General features: G+C 40.5%; 1 protein-coding gene across 6 annotated transcripts in view; it reads right to left on the reverse strand.

Annotated features, from left to right (window-relative positions):
- Positions 1-14,328, reverse strand: part of KIAA1217 (KIAA1217 ortholog) — a 433,418-nt gene that overhangs the window by 394,881 nt on the left and 24,209 nt on the right. The window lies entirely within an intron of this gene.

Consider the following 14,328-nt stretch of genomic DNA (forward strand, 5'->3'; position numbering starts at 1 on the left):
CTGCCAATATCCTAAAAATTCTCTGTGGTCCTACTCATCCCTCCTTTCCCTGACTCCTGGCAACCACTGAATTTTCACTTTCTTCATAGTTCTGCCCTTTCCAGAATGTCATATAATTGTTATCATATAGTTTTCAGCCTTTTTATATTGACTTCTATATTGACTTAGTAAAACTTAAGTTGCCTCCATGTCTTTACACTGCTTGACAGTGCATTTCTTCTTAGTATTGCATAATATTCCATAGAATGGATATACCATTGTTTATCCAATTACCTACTAAGGGACATCTTGGTTGCTTCCAAGTTTTGGTTATTGTGAACCAAGCTGTTACAAGCATCTGGTTTTTGTGTGGATAAAACTTCAACTCATGGGAGAAAACACTCGACAGTACAGTTGTGGGATTATATGGTAAGAGTATGTTTATCTTCATGAGATATTGCCAAACTGTCTTCCCAAGTGACTGTTCCATTTTGCACTCTCACCAGCAGTCAATGAGAGTTCCCCTGGTTCTATATCTTTCCAGCATCTGATGTTGTCAGTGTTTTGGGCTTTTACTATTCTAATAGGTATACATAGGCACCTCATTGTTTTATTTTGCAATTCTATAATGACATACTATGTTGAGCATCTTTTCATATTCTTCTTTACCATTTGTCTATCTTCTTTAGTGAGATGTCTGCTCAGATATTTTGTCCATTTTTTAACCGAGTTGTTTATTTTCTTATTATTGAGTTTAAGAGTTCTTTGTATATTTTGGATAATGGTTCTCTAACAGACGTGTCTTTTGCAAATATTTTCTCTGTCTGTGGTTTATCTCTTCTTCTTATGACATTGTCTTTCAGAGAGCAGAATTTTTTAGTTATATTTATTTATTTTTAAAAGATTTTATTTATTCACAAGAGACACACAGAGAGAGGCAGACACATAGGCAGAGGGAGAAGCAGGCTCCCTGTGCAGAGACTGATGCAGGACTCGATCCTAGGACCCCAGGATCATGCCCTGAGCTGAAGTCAGATGCTCAACCACTGAGCCACCCAGCTGCCCCAGAAGTTTTTAATTTTAATAAAGCCCAATTTATCAATTATTTCTCGCATGGAGCATGCCTTTGGTGTTGTAGCTAAGGAGCCATTGCCAAACATAAGGCCACCTGGATTTCTCCTGGGTTACCTTTTAAGAGGTTTACAGTTTTGTAGTTTAAATTTAGGCCTATAATCCACATTGAGTGAATTTTTGTGAAAGGTGTAAGGTTGTGTCTAGATTTATTTTTTGCATGTGGATGGCCAGTTGTTCTAAAACCATTTGTTTGCTTCATTATATTACCTTTGTTCTTTTGTTAAAGATCAGTTGCTTTATGTATATGGGTCTATTTCAGGGCTCTCTAGTCTGTTCTGTTGATCTATATGTCTGTTCTTTTGCCAACATCACATTGCCTTGATTATTGTAGCTTTATAGTAAGTCTTGAAGGTAGGCAGTGTCAGTCCTCCAATGTTGCTCTTCTTCTTCAAGAACTGTTGGCTCTTCTGGGCTTTTTGCTTCTGCATATAAATAATAGAGTCAGTTTGTCAATATCCATAAAATAACTTGCTGGGGTTTTGGTTTGGGTTGCACTGGATCTATAGATCAATTGAGAAGAACTGACATCTTGATGGTATTGAATCTCCCTATATGTAGACATGAGGTATCCCTTTAGTTATTTACCTTTTCTGATTTCTTTAATCAGATTTGTTATTTTCCTTACATAAACCTTACATATATATTTTGTTAGGTTTATAGCTAAGTATTTCATTTTTGGGGTGCTAATGTAAGTGGCATTGTGATTTTTTTTAAATTTCAAATTCCAATTGTTTCTTGTTAGTATAGAGTAATGCAATAGACTTTTTTTTTCTATTAACCTTGTATTCTGCATTTTTGCTATGCTTGCTTATTAGTTCCAGGTTGTTGTTGTTGTTAGCTTTTTGGGGTTTTCTACAGAGATGATTGTGCCATCTGCAAACAAAGAGTTTTATTTCTTCCTTCTCAATCTGTATACCTTTGGATAATTTTTTAAAATGAAGATATAATGAATGTGCCATAAAGTTGACTCTCTTCAACTGTACAACTCAATAGGTTTTAGTATATTCACAAAGTGGCCAACCGTGACCAGTCTTTAATTCCAGACCATTTTCATCACCCAGGAAAGAAACTCTATACTCTTTAATAATTACCTCATTCCTTGCTGCCTGGATGAATCACATTTTATACAAGGAACTCAACATTTAAGATAAATAAACTATTGTGACAGAATTTAAAATTACAAAAGGAAAATGCAAAACAGAATACAATTCAAAGCACAATATGACGAATTTCCAAGTGAAAAGCACTATGCTAAACATTATGAAATTGTCATTTTTATAAAGCAAAATCGCCTACTGGTGGCAATTTCATATGACTCAACCTAATATTTGCATTGGTATACTTGAATCACTGAATTGTTTCAGAATACCTTGATAGTCTCCTATAGTCTTTGCCTTAACTTAGTTCCCAAGTATAGCAACAATAATGTGTAAGCAAAACATAAATAAATGAAAATTGCAAACGTTCTAAAATTCATATTCAAATCTTGAATTTAAGTATCCTCCAAGGCTGCTGACTTATCTCTATGAAAATAGATGCCTTCAACAGTTTCCTAAACATACACAGAAAAAAAACCCATACACAGAAAGGGGATCCAAATACTCACAACTAATTTTATGTATTCATTTAAAGATTTTATTTATTTATTTATTTGAGAGAAAGAGCTCAAGAGAGAGAGATTGTGAGTGGGAATGGGGTGGGGAGAGAAGAGAACAGAGGAAGAGGGAGAAGTAGACTCCCCACTGAGCAGGGAGCCCAACTCGGGTCTTATTCCAGGACGCGGAGATCATGATCTGATCCAAACACAGACACTTAAGTGACTGAGCCACCCAGGAGCTCCTATGTACAACTAATTTTAATGAAACTTTTGTACAGTATTTAAACTTGTCAGAGAATTTCGTGAATAACTCACTAACACATTCTAAAACTCCACTAATCACCATTCGGAAAAAGCAGCTTGGGAGTTGTGCCAGGACCAGGTGCCCACTGCTAGGCATCTCCTCCTCAGACCTCCTGTCAGCTGGGTTTCTGCAGCAACGTATGCTATTAACACACAGGTGCTGTTTTCACCAAGCTGTGGCTGTATTTTGACCTTGGCTGTTATTGTGATTTGTTTGGACAAACTGCATTTTTTTGTTTTAGTTTTTTGAGCAATAGTTACTATGTAGATTTGCTTTTAAGGGAAAAAAAAACATAAAAACTTAAACAATGCCTGTTACAAGGACTAAAATGTCTAACAAAATGGCCAGGAAGTTCCTGATATTAAACGTTCACCCACATCCCTTGGACATGTTCTTTGCATGTGTTTTCTTATAGCAGCTAATAATGGGGCCACCTAGCTGAAATGTTCTTTTCCTAGCCCATTTCATGAAGAAAATGTCAGAAAAACAGTTTCCTTAAAACTGATACTAAAAGGCAGAAAAACGAGAAGAAAGTATCTGGGATAACTGACCTTCCAATAATACAAACTGCACCTTGCTAGAAATATATCCTTTGTTATAAGAATTAATATATTTTAAAAAGGTATTTATTTATTTATTTGAGAGAGAGAGCACCAGTGAGAGAGAGAGAGAGAGCGCACACAAGTTGCAGGGGCGGGGGGAGCAGCGGAAGACGGAGAAGCAGGCTTTGTGCTAAGGCAGGGAGCCTAATGTGGGCTGGATTCCAGGACTCTGGGATCGTGACCTGAGCTGAAGGCAGATACTTAATCTACTGAGCCACCCAGGTGCCCAAGAATTAACATACTTAAAAAATAGTTTGGGAAGAGAAGAGTTAATGATATTTCTTCCCTTTAAGGCAACTCTCTAAACTGGGCCAGGACACAAACTAAATGATAGGCTTGCTAAGAGCAAAATTCACTTTATATATTAAGCACCTGCCCTATGTCAGACACTGAGTGAAAACACATCCTATTTATGGTAAAAGTTGAGGATCTGTAGACAGACTAGAGAAGGAGTACATTATAGTGTGGCAACATCGAGTTATGTTTATTTTGTTGGTCTTTTTTTTTTTTTTTTTGGATAATTTACAGGCCCAAAGTAAGGCATATATTTGGGTGAAGTGAATGCTGTCCATATTATGAATGTACTATGGCCACGTCCCCGGCTTAGAGCTAGTAGTTACAGAGAGTTCTCTCTGGGTACCGTTAGAACATTTGCTCAAAAGGCTGCCATGTGCAGAGAAACCTTTTACGCCTCATCCATGAGACAGATGGGCACCCTGCTGCCCTCAGAAGTTATTGGCCAAGTAGGGTAAAAACTTTGGGCTACCATAACAGCAGCCTCATACCCCTGAATCCTGGTGGGGTGATGGAAAAATCCTAAAAGGTTTGAAGAGTATTGAAATAAGACACAGAGATCTGGCAGGTTGGTTGCTGGTGTGAGGCAGGCAAGGAGAAGACAGAGACAAGAGCTGTCCCCATGATGCTCATCCATGGGAGCGCCAGCAGGTGCAATTCCCCTCATCTCAGACCCATATTTCAGACCATCTTCTTTTCCTTTATGCTTTGGCACTCTTTATTTTTCTTCTCAATTTAAGTTGGGCAAAAATAGTTCCACAAAAATAGATCTCACATTAGGGTGAGATCTTGGCCCCTAAGCAGGACACATCTCTGGAGCCTCTCCGCAGTCCCAGCTTCTCTGTTCATAGAATCCCTTGTGCCTTATTGATAGCTCTTCCCCTCCCCTTGCTCAGAAAGAACAATTTGGCAGGTCTGTAAGCCACACACTCGGGGGTCACTGCATTATTGTCTGGGGCTAACTGCCCTTCACTCTGGGTCACCTCTGCCAAAGATGGGTGGCAGCTCGAGGAAATGCAAGCAGAGGCGGTGTGGTGCCCCTGGAATAAGACAATCTGTAGCTTCCAGCTCCAGGCAGTTCCCCAACAGTGCAACGGCCATGACTGTGAGTGAAATGTGGTCTGGCTTCACACAACTCCCCCCTGAAGAAAAGGAGACCACCTGCAGAGAGAATTATCTACATAAACAATGATTTCACTTCAGCTTTCCTTGCAGATGGTCCTGATTTGGAAAAGGTATGCAGACAGTCTTTGAAATATGACTTCTATGTTGCAGGCCACTTGGAATTCTTCTGTGTAAGCTCCATGGTCCCCATGACAGTTTATTGATTTGACATCATTAGCTTCCTCTGAAACCCAGTTCTCCTTTCTTAATTTATTTTTATTTCACAGATCAGCAGACCCTAATTTCTGAATCTACTTTTTCCCTTCTCACTTCCAAATGCAATTGGTCATCAAATCCTATATATTTTTCTCTCCCGTTCCCCCGTTCCCACTCTAATCCTGATGCTGGCCTATTCCATTATAATCTCCCATGTTTTAAGTTTCCCCAACCTGCCCTGCAGATGAATACCAAATTAATAACCATTAACACATTTTCTCCTTGTCTTTGCAGGCACTGATGTCTTCGTTAGCTCTCCACGGAGATTGGTGATGGCTTGGAGCAATGTGGTGTCATGGGAGTGAGTGGAAAAGGAGCCAACACGTGGATTCAAGAGAGAATGAGATGGTGAGGGAAGAGAGAGGAGAGACAGGGAGGGAAATTAAGGATGATGGATGATGGCCAAGTTCTTGGTCTTACATGAGCTGGGGCCCCAGAGGAGGAAGCAGGTGTGGGCATGGGGAAGGCCTGGATGCTAAGTTGAGTTTGAGATAGTTTAGTCCACAATGGATGGCAGCGCACGTCATCTGGAGCTCAGAAGAGAGGTCTTGGTGGGAGACATAAACTGGAGATTCACTGGAATATTTGGTAATTGTGACCATTGGAGTGGATGAGATTGACAAGGAGAATGTGGGAGGTAGAAGGGGGTAGTAGAGAAGGAAGACCTTGCCAGGAAGTGGGAGAAACGGAAGCTAATCAAGTAGGAGAAAGTTGGAGGAGGTGGTACTTGGAAAGCTAAGGGAAGGAAGTATGCCAATGGAGCAGAGTGTTAAATGGTGTGGGATGCAGCACGCTGAAGACTACTATGTCCCATAGAGCTAAGGAAGTCATGAGTATAATTTTATTTTTCCATGTGTTAGTCTGCATTCCATTTGGGGGAATCCCTTCCATCTTAGTTGCCATCTAAAACAATTATATATACTAAAACACACTCTGTGCTTTACAGTTCTCTGGGTTTTGACAAATGCATAGAGTTGCACAACCACCACCATGGTCATGATACAGACCAGTTCCACCCCTCACCCAAATCTCCTCATGCTGCCCCATTAGCTCACCCTTTTTCCCCAACTCTTAGAAACCACTGATCGTCTCCATTCCTAGAGTTTTGTCTTTTCAAAATGCCATACACGGAATCACACATTATGCAGCCTTTTGGGGCTGGTAAAATATATTTAGGGATAATTTGTGCTATTATTGATTCCTACATGAATCAATTGTTCATTCCTTTTTATTGCAAAGTAGTATTCCATTGTGCAGCTATAACCACAATTTGTTTATCTGTTCATTAGGTGGAAGGATGTGTTGGTTATTTTCAGTTTTTGTTGAAAATGAACAGAGCTGTCATACACATTTGCATGCAGGTTTTGCCCGAACAAAAGTTTTCATTTTTCTTGGGAGTGTGATTTCTGAGTTTACAGGAAGGCTATGTTTAGTTTTATAATCATTAACATCTTAATGATTTTGTAGTTTTGGTGAGGTGGTAGGGTCAAAATAGGATTGGAGAGGGTTAAAAGTAAGAGGGAAGGTAGAGTGCCTGGGTGGCTCAGTAGGTTAAGCATCTGACTCTTGATCTCAGCTCAGGTCATGATTCCAGCGTCCTGGGATTGAGTCCCAAGTGGGGCTCCCCACTAAGTGGGAGTCTGTCTCCCTCTCCCTCTGCCCTTACCTCTGCTCACATTCTCTCTCTCATAAACAAATAAGTCTTTAAAAAAAGATAAGAAGGAGGTGAGGAGGTGCATATAGTATGTGAAAGCAGCATTTTAGAGGATTATGGCTGATGCTGAGATAGTGAACAGGGCTGTGGTTGGAGGTGACCACCAGGTGGAGGGTTTGGCAAAGATAAAATGAAAAAAAGACTGGCATTTGTTTAGTGAGAATGAGAAGGAGAAAGCAGACAGGGGGAGGTTGAAGATAAAGGAAAGAGCAGAGTGTGGCGGAGGCAGGGGTAATAAGGTTTCTATGATGGTAGAGGCAGGCTCTTGATTACAAGGAAATAGCCCCCTCGTTTTACTGAGAGCAGGAAAGCAGTGAACCTCTCAAAGTCCTAGCCTGACCTTAACCTAACTTCATAGGGGACAGTAGAAGACAAGTTCAGGCCTTTCAAACTACCAGCCTGTCTAAACCCTTAACCCTACCAGACACTACACCATGCTCATGCTGTTCTTTTTTTTTTTTAAGATTTTATTTATTTATTCATGAGAGATGCACAGAGAGAGAGGCAGAGACCTAGGGAGAGAGAGAGAAGCAGGCTCTATGCAGGGAGCCTGATGTGGGACTCGATCTCCGGACTCCAGGATCACACCCTGAGCCAAAGGCAGATGCTTAACCACTGAGCCACCCAGGCATTCCCATGCTGTTCTTTAAGAGCCAGTATTGCATATGGAGGAGGCATTTCTCACTTTTGCCTGTCCAGCAGTGATGGAACAGGTGCTCAGGAGAAGAAGCCAAGTTCCTAGTTCAGTAGATTGTTCATATTTATCTACAGAGGTATTTTTAATTTATTTTCTACAAAATTTCTACTTATCAGCGATGTTTGATCTCCATGTCACAAATAACCACCAGTTCAACAAATAGACCCTAGATTACAAAACCTGAGTATGCACAGGACTTGGGGAGGTGGCATGGTCATGAAAATTCCCCTCACTTTGTACAATCTGGCATATTAGCTGGCCTTCTTGATAACATAAACGTGTTTCCTTTCTATGGACCCTGACGTTGACCCCTGATAATTAGAGGCTCTGGTGACTTGTCCTCCCTCTCACTCATTGATGAGAAAAACAGGATATATTTTTTTCTACTCTTAAAGAGAAAATCATGGTAACAACAATGACACAATAAGAAAAACAGCATTTGTGTTAGTTTAAATGATTACAATGCAAGTTTGCTGAGAGTGTTGTGGAGGAAATTATGGTTTTAAGACCTTTAGGGTATATCTGAAATGACTTCAGCCAATCATTTGGATTCTAGAAAGCCTCATTCTGATAGGCAGCAGAGCAATTTGTGAGCCAAGACTGATAATCACACAGTCAGTTGTTGGATATCAGAGATAATGCCTTTAAAACTCACAGGAACCAATAAATGTTTTGTAGAATAGTTCCATACAAAAGAACTTGCTATGGTAATCTCATCTTAATGTACCTTAAAAAGCAAGGGGTTTAAAATCAGGAAACATAGTTTTTTGGTTTTGGAAAAAGACTTGGAGACAGTCATAAGTCTAATATAATCAGGGGAGAATTCTGCAGGTGGCATGTCGGGCTGTGAATCCAGAAATAATCTACACAGGTGACTAGTGTTTTGTTTTGTTTTTTTGTGACTAGTGTTTTAATGACTTGTGGTTATTGTTTTGATTTTTTTCAGCCACAATGTTATATATCACAGGGCTGCCATACTATAAATAAATCTGCTTGTACTTTTAAGAAATTTCTTCTATAATACTTAGTATCTTTAAGGCAGGACTAAGAATGTTAGGGAGTAGTTCTGTGATTATAAAGTTGTTGCCTGATTTTGAATCACTCACAGACTTCTAGAGAGCAGCCACTCTGCACTGGGAGCTGGAGATCCAGTATGGATTAGAGATGTCCCTCCATGTAGGATGGACCACCCTTCCCCACACAGGCTCTCTGGGAGAGATCTGAAAGCAGAGACTAGACTCCAGTATGATTTGTGTCATTGGGAGCACAGGAAAAGAAAGATGAGCTCTGTCTGGAAAATCTAAAGACCTGTTTAAGAAAGCATCTATGTCTATTGAATCTCAGTGAGTGAGCAAGATCTCCCTGATGGAGGAGGCAGAGAATAAGGCAAAGACAGAGCCATCAAGATAGGGCTCAGACACAGAGAAGCCAAGAACACTGGCTGGGAAATGACACCTCAAGTCTGACATCCCTGACTTCCCAAAGCCAGAAGCCTCTTCTCCGGGGAAAAATCATGTTCTGCCTAACCCTTGGAGTCTATCCAGTACAACATACCTGCAGGGCTGCTGAGACATGTAAAATGGGAAATAGACCAGTGAGCCCAGGGAAAGGACATTTGAGCCACCTTGTTAAAAGTGGACTGTCCCTTTACTTGGCTTGGGAAACCAGTAGATCCCCTGCTCCATTTTTAGTTCTGGTCTGATAGAAAGAGAAAATTAGGGATCCCTGGGTGGTGCAGCGGTTTAGCGCCTGCCTTTGGCCCAGGGCGTGATCCTGGAGACCCGGGATCGAGTCCCACGTCAGGCTCCCAGTGCATGGAGCCTGCTTCTCCCTCTGCCTGTGTCTCTGCCTCTCTCTCTCTGTGTGACTATCATAAATAAATAAAAATTAAAAAAAAAGTCTGTAAAGAAAGAGAAAATTACTCACAACATACTCTTTCTAACCCCTGTTTGGCCAGAGAGCTCATCACCTTCTCACTCCTAAACGTGTAGATGTGAAAAGGTTGCTGAGATCGGTCACCATGAGCAAGAAGAGTCTGCCATGATGGAATAAGCCCCTTGCCACAGAGCATAACATGCTTTCCTTTGCGTTCATTGCTAACTGAATGTTTGCATGTCTCCAAAATTCCTATGTTGAGACCCAGTGTGATGATATGAGAGAACATATGGCTTTTGGGAGATGACTCAGTCATGACAGTGGAGCCCTCATGAATGGGGTTAGTGCTCTGCTAAAGGAGACTTCAGACAGCTCTCTGCTCTTTGTACCATGTGAAACATATATAATGAAAAGGAGGTCGTTGGCAACCTAGGAAAGGGGTCTCACCAGACATGGACCATGCTGGCAACCTGATCTCATACTTCCAGCTTTATCGTTTATAAGCCCCCCAGTCTATGATATTTTGTAATACTTTCCTGAGCTAAGACAGTGACCAAGACTGTATAAATGGGCCTCCGCAGGTGGCATTAAAAGAGACAGAATTAAGAGTCTGTCTCTGTACATGGAATAAAGTGAGGACAACTGAAGGGTATGAGGATTGAGACCCTGGCCTTTAGTCATTCATTCATTTACTAATTCATTCATTCAAACATGTATTATGCTTGCCAACCACTCTGAGCAGGGAAAACTTGGGGTCAAATGTAACAATAATAAAATGTCATATATTTGGGCTCCTTTAGTAAGGAATTTGAGAATCACTTGGAAAGTATGTAAAATTTAACACTGAAATACTTCATACTTAAATACTTAATAAATCAATGAAAAACATAAATATAGTCCTAGAGGAACACTCAAACTATGTAAGGCAGTACTTTCCAAGAATCCTCACCTTAGTTGCACATTTCAAAAATATATTAAAGGGGCACCTGGGTGGCTCAGTGGTTGAGTGTCTGACTTTGGCTCAAGTTGTGTTCCCGGGGTCCTGGGATTGAGTCCTGCATCAAACTCCCCCTCGAGAAGCCTGCTTCTCCCTCTGCCGTGTCTCTGCCTCTCTCTGTGTGTGTCTCATGAAAAAATAAACAAAATCTTAAAAAAAAGATATATTAAAGACAATATATTAAAAACATATAGATAATACATTAGACAATATATTAAAAATAGACCATTCTTAAAGATTTGTCTAAGTAGGGGATCCCTGGGTGGCTCAGCGGTTTAACGCCTGCCTTCGCCCCAGGGTGTCCTGGGGTCCCAGGATCGAGTCCCACATCAGGCTCCCTGCATGGAGCCTGCTTCTCCCTCTGCCTGCATCTCTGCCTCTCTCTCTCTCTCTCTCTCTCTCTCCGTCTCTCTCATGAATAAGTAAATAAAATCTTAAAAAAAAAAATCTAAAAAAAAAGATTTGTCTAAGTAGCTTCATAAAGATTTGCCATTAGGCCCACATTTAACCTGATCCTTGTCACTATAAATCTTTCCAATTAAGAAAACTACATTTCTTGAAAATGTTCTGTGATTCATACTTCTCCCTAAATCAGGCTGACTCTGTCACCCTGACAGTTGATATTAAACCTTTTTATTTAGAGAAGATCAGATTTGCTGTGTTTGGAGACCACGAATATCCTGCACTCATCTCCAAATTAGATGAAAGCCTCTATCCAAAGCCTTAGGGAACAGTGGGTGATGAGAAGGACCCAGGCCCCTGTCATTGCAGGACTGCCACAAAAGCCTTGCATCCACTGAAAACCTCACAGCACTTAGGCGAGGGATCATCCCAGTCCCCAGGGGACACATAGAGGAAACACAGGCAGGAATCAGTGTGGTCAAGTGCACCCTGTGAATGCCCCATGGGAAACTGGACAGGATCAGGCTGCATCTGCTCTTATGACTATCTCCCTCCCATTCCTGGAGATAAGAACCTTCTATTTTTATTGCTAATTTTGATGTTTTTGAGCTTGAGATGGCATTTCTTAGTCATCCTCTCTCTTTTTCCCTTCATTAATGTTTGGCATGTCTATTACATAAAAACACACTCCCCATTAAACAGCAAAGTTATGACATTTATGGAACATTAGCCAGAAAATATGAAACTAAAGCTTTATTCCAAGTTCAATTAGACTGCATCCTTGACAAAATTCAGGATTCTTACGGGAACAAAAAAAAAGAATCAATCTGGACATACTCCTTATTTAAAATCTTGTACACATGGGATCTTCCAAAGGGAATATAAGAAATAATTAGGCTAACAATCATTCAAATGTCTTTGTTGACATTAAGATATTCTGGCTAATGTCAATCTGATAATGAATGTGTATCTGTACTCTCCGTAACTGAGGGAGGCGATCCTGTTTTGAAATACTGTCAGATGCAAAAGGAAGGCCTAATTTGTTCAACCGCCGAAGGCAGGGTTGGCCCTGGGAAAAAAGCCTCCTTTTGTTGAAGCTCCTTTTGTAAGTTACTTCCATCCTGTTTTAAGTAATCTCCTCCTTTTAAAGCTTTACTCTATTAACAACCAACACGAGACACTATACCACATAGACTCTCACCTGCCCAGTGTCAGGTGAGTGTCCTGGAGTGGGAGGGGGGTGGAGGAAGGGGGAAGCAGTGAGGGCGGCCGAGAGATTTGCCTGAAATTGCCCTACAAACAGATTTTAAAATTGCGATTATATGAGTGTATATTTATTTGTGGTGTGGAGTAGGGAGGTTGATGGAGATTATCAGTCAAAGGTGTTAAAAACTTTTCAGACTACTTCTTGGCACCATTGGGAAAGCTGTCTTCTCTGCTTTAATCCAGACTTTCGGAATTGTGAGTCATGGCAAATGGAGCAGCATGGCAAATAACAGTGTCCACTAAGGGCAAGTTAGTGGTGACAAAGGACTGGAAGTCATACCTTTTCCAAAAAGATTTCTGACTTGCATTGAGGACCACAAGCCAAAGCAACCCAAGTGATCTTCTTGTCTGGGTTTCAAGTCTCCTCAATGATTCTTAATTTATTCATTCCCTGTGCTTGGACTACCCTCTCTGAATTGAGCACAATGACTAGATGATTGTGAGGAGTCTACTATTTCAGTGACCCATTTTTCCCCCCTCAAGTGTTACCAGTTCATGTCATTCCAAAGTCTCGGTGACACTGAACTGTAGACCAATTGTCTACTTTTTGCTGAAAAGTAAACTCTGCCATTTATATCCTTGCAAAATGCTTTGTCCAAGGAGGTCCTAATAAACACAGTTATTATGGTACGATTAGTTATTATATAACAATACTCATTTTGGTGAGAGGCTTGTCAGCAGTGAATCTGAATCTGAATCAAGAACACATATACAGGTGGCCAGAACACATATACAATCTCTCTCAGTCACTTTGCACTCCTTACCTAAGCCAACTTCTCTGTAGCATCCTACAGCTTTGGACACTTCCTCCCTCTTGGTCTGTCTGCCTGTTTTCTCTCTTGCTCTGACTGGCTTTTCTTGTTTTCCTATGTGGGATCCATTTCCACAATTGCCTGTGTCTAAAAGGATGATGTGCTTTAGCTCCTCTTCTCTTTTTTCATTAAAGACTCTCCCCACAGATCTCGTTGATTTTCCTGGCTCTTGTTACCAATGACAAAGCTACATCTCCTAAATTTAGTTTTCTTACCTAGATTAGTTGCAATACTACATATAAACTACTTAGTGTCAGGTATACGAAAGGGCTCATCTTCTTTCTTGGAAATTATTTGTTGAGTGATCATTTGTATCAGGCCCCATTCTAGCAATTGGGGATAAAGAAATAAGCAAAACAGACAAAATTCCTGGCCACATGGAGCATAAATGCTAATACATAGAACATCGTAAATAAAATAAAATATAAAAGTAGTAAGAAAAAAAAAGTAGTAAGATACATAGTAGTTGAGTTTTATGTATTATGGGAAAAATATGATACAGAGAAGGTGGACAAGAATTGCTTTGATAAAGGCATTTGCCACTTAAAATTAGGTGGCCAGGAGAGTCTTCCTGCAAAGCTGACATTTGAGCAAAGACCATAGGGAGATGAGGAGTGAAGTAGGAAAGTAGTTGGAGAGTGTTTCAGATAGGAGGGGATGGCAGGTGGCAAAGACTTGGCAGCTCTTAACTATAACCTATTGTCTTTTAGATTTCTCTCTGGAAGGCCAGCCTCAGATTACACATCTCTTTTGGATGTTCCATGGACATATGGAACTCAGCAGGTCCTCAAATACAGGCACACCTTGGAGACATTGTAGGTTCGGTCCCCGACTACCACAGTAAAGCAAATGTCACAATAAAGTAAGTCAAACAAATTAATTCTTTGGTTTCCTAGTACATAGAAAAAAGTTATGTTTACATGATACTGTAGTGCAATATCACTGTGTCTAAAATAAACACACATGTACCTTAATTAGAAAGACTTTATTGTTAAAAAAATACTAACCATCATCTGAGCTTTGAGCAAGTCATATTCTTTTTGTTGGTGAAGGGTCTTGCCTTGATGTTGATGGCTGCTGACTGATCAGGGTGGTTGCTGAAGGCTGGGGTAGCTGTGGCAATTTCTTAAGGTGAGACAACAATGAAGTTTGCTGCATCAATAGACTCTTCCGTTTCATGAATGATTTCTCTACATATCAATCAAATGTAGATTGATAGCATTTGACCCACAGAACTTCTTCCAAAATTGGAGTCAATCCTCTCAAACCTTGTTC

The sequence above is a fragment of the Canis lupus genome, chromosome 5 (genome assembly GCF_048164855.1).
Source record: "Canis lupus baileyi chromosome 5, mCanLup2.hap1, whole genome shotgun sequence".
Lineage (NCBI taxonomy): Eukaryota > Metazoa > Chordata > Mammalia > Carnivora > Canidae > Canis > Canis lupus.